The sequence below is a fragment of the Poecilia latipinna genome, unplaced genomic scaffold (assembly GCF_001443285.1).
Source record: "Poecilia latipinna isolate Pla-1442-1.1 unplaced genomic scaffold, P_latipinna-1.0 Scaffold5030, whole genome shotgun sequence".
NCBI classification, from domain to species: Eukaryota; Metazoa; Chordata; class Actinopteri; order Cyprinodontiformes; family Poeciliidae; genus Poecilia; species Poecilia latipinna.
In genome coordinates this window covers 1-2,519 of record NW_015117646.1, presented here as the reverse complement: position 1 = coordinate 2,519, position 2,519 = coordinate 1, and the positions used below count along the sequence as shown (strand labels likewise).

The following is a 2,519-nucleotide window of genomic DNA, read 5'->3' as shown; positions in this document are numbered from 1 at the left end:
GTCCACACGGCAGGATTTTGGTCCAGATTTTTCCTTTCCGACAATATTTTGAATTGTCTGGCATCCCAAACGAGAACGCAGCTTTTTGCATAGACATAATATAAGAATAATTAAAGGTTTGACAACTAGAGGTTTTTGCTGTTGCCTCAAATGATCCATTCACAGTTCTGCACTGTAACTAATTAACAGATTTGTTTTGTATTCTTGAACTTTTTGTAAATTGTGATGGTAATTGTGATGATTTTTGCTGACAGATCATGGAATGACATAACAAAGGATTCGAATATTACATCAGACCAATTAAACAAAACATTCAATCCAAAAATGTGGCGTAAAGAAAGGTATGTTAATAACTGCTTAAAAGTTATTTTCAAAAGGCTTTTCTAATCTGAAAAACAAGCCTCAATGAAATACACATTTAGATTTATTGAATATGACTGTATGTCATTGGGATTTTATGTGATGGATTTATGCAATAAGTACATCATTTTGAAGTGTAGGGAAAATTATGGATTTTTTTTAAATTATTTTAGAAAGTTAACCTGTGTTTAGTTCTCAATTCAACTTAAATTCCAAAATACTTTATTAATCCCAAAGTGAAATTAAGTAGTAGTTCTATAGAGTTCTATAAATATAAATAGTTCTATAAGGTTTTTTGGTATTGCTCTCAGGGATCAAACATATGTACACCACAGTTACAACAGAGGATGTTTTTTCTATATAAAAGCATTTATCACTTAACCTGAGATCTGGAACTTACCTGGTAGCAAATTTCATTACAGGACAATTAAACAGCGAATCTCCAACCATCCTAGCCATTTCATCACGGTTGGACTTCGTATTGTTTTCATCTCGCCAGTCAGTGTAGTAAGAAATACCGGCTTCTTTAACAATCTCACTTGAATTTGTCATTACCAGTGGTAAACCCTCTATAAAGTTCTTCCTGGTGATTAAACTTTCACCCTCGCGAGTGAAACCAGGCATTCCATAAAAAAGAAAGTAGGTTCCTTCATCTTTATTCAAGCCGATCAACAGCTCTTTGTTGGGAAGAGTAGAGCTGTTTAGCAACGTCTGCAGATGAAACAAGGTTTGCTGTTGTTTAGCAATAAGTTTTTCTTTTTGTTTTTCAAATGGTGATTTAACATAGCTTTCAATACAATTCAAATATTGTAAGTAATATGTAAAACATTTGCAGTTCTTCACTTTTTGAAGAAATCACTTATGCAAATATGTAGAGACTTACTTCTATGTCTGATGGTACGAAGTCTCCATCAATATGTGGGACAAATGGATAGGGCAAAACTGAAGGCGGTACAATGTTTTCATGTTGCTTGAGAAACATCTTTTTAGGATCAGCATTCAGCGAACAATACTCCAGATGAGCAGGATAATCCACGGGGCAGCCTAGCAGTTTTGCGAGTTTTAAGGATCTGTTTGTTGGGAAAGAAGTTCAAAAAAGCGATTAGTTAGCACCAAGGAGGAATGACAGAATGGGATACCTGTCAGATACGGGTCACATTCGAAAAAGAATCCGACCTGTGCTGTTCACACTGCCATGAAAAGATTGGATACAGGTCGCATTACCTCAAAAAAAAATCGGAATTGGGTCACTCAGGCTGCAGTATGAACTCATCCATAATCGCAGTCTTTGTTTCCACAGTAACGGTACACATCGAAAAGATGTAATGCTCTCGCCACGCCACTAGTCGGTGCTAGGTTCTTTGAAACTATGTGCGCATGTGTGTGTTTTTTTTTTTTTTTTTTTTTTTAAACACATGCGCACTTGAAAGCACGTCGATTCGCGTTTCCCCATCAGGTACCGTTTCCCAAGATACTGGGGGGAAACACGCACTGTGTGCGTCTGATTAGGGCGCAGTTGGAAAAAAGTGGGATAACTTTGATGAAACACGTTGTTTGAGCTTTCACGGTGTCCGTAGTTCTCTGGATAAGAGCGCAAGCGAGTGCATGTTATGATCGCTGAACAAGCACACATGTATTTTGGCACCTGGGCTGTGCGGAGCAGTGAAGAGACTCTGAGAGAACCGTATCTGATGGGGAAACACGAATAGTTACACCAGCATTGTCAGTAGTTTCTTCTTTTTCTCGTATATTGATACTGAATTGAGTAATTTTTCAGTGCAAGTAGGTGAGCTTTTAAGACTACAAATTTAACAGTAACTGTTGAAGAAAGAATGCTGTCGTTGGGTGTTTCTTTAAGTTAAAAGATAACTAAAAGAAGCAATTATTTTAATTGATAATATTAATGCTACTCAGTCAGTTTAAAGTGCAGCCATTAAATGTTTTTTCTGATATGAAAAAGTTATGGCTTTATGTCCCTCACCTCATTTTACAGAAGCTAGCAGATCTTGTCCTCCCCCAATCTGAACTTCCATATATGGTAAAGGTGAGCATTTCACCATCCAGCTTTGATCAAGTTATCTTACTTTAGACCAGTGTTTCTCAAACTTTTTTGGGCCAGCGCCCCCTCCCCCCCAGCCTTTATCCAGGTCCCCCCACCT

General features: G+C 37.4%; 1 long non-coding RNA gene across 1 annotated transcript; it reads right to left on the bottom strand.

Moving 5' to 3' along the window:
* Positions 1–1,021: 1,021 nt before the first annotated feature.
* On the bottom strand, positions 1,022–1,475 carry LOC106943236 (uncharacterized). The gene is made up of 2 exons (XR_001423864.1): positions 1,244–1,475; positions 1,022–1,071 (listed from the first exon to the last, which is right to left on the bottom strand). It is a non-coding gene; the product is annotated as an uncharacterized LOC106943236 (long non-coding RNA).
* Positions 1,476–2,519: the final 1,044 nt, after the last annotated feature.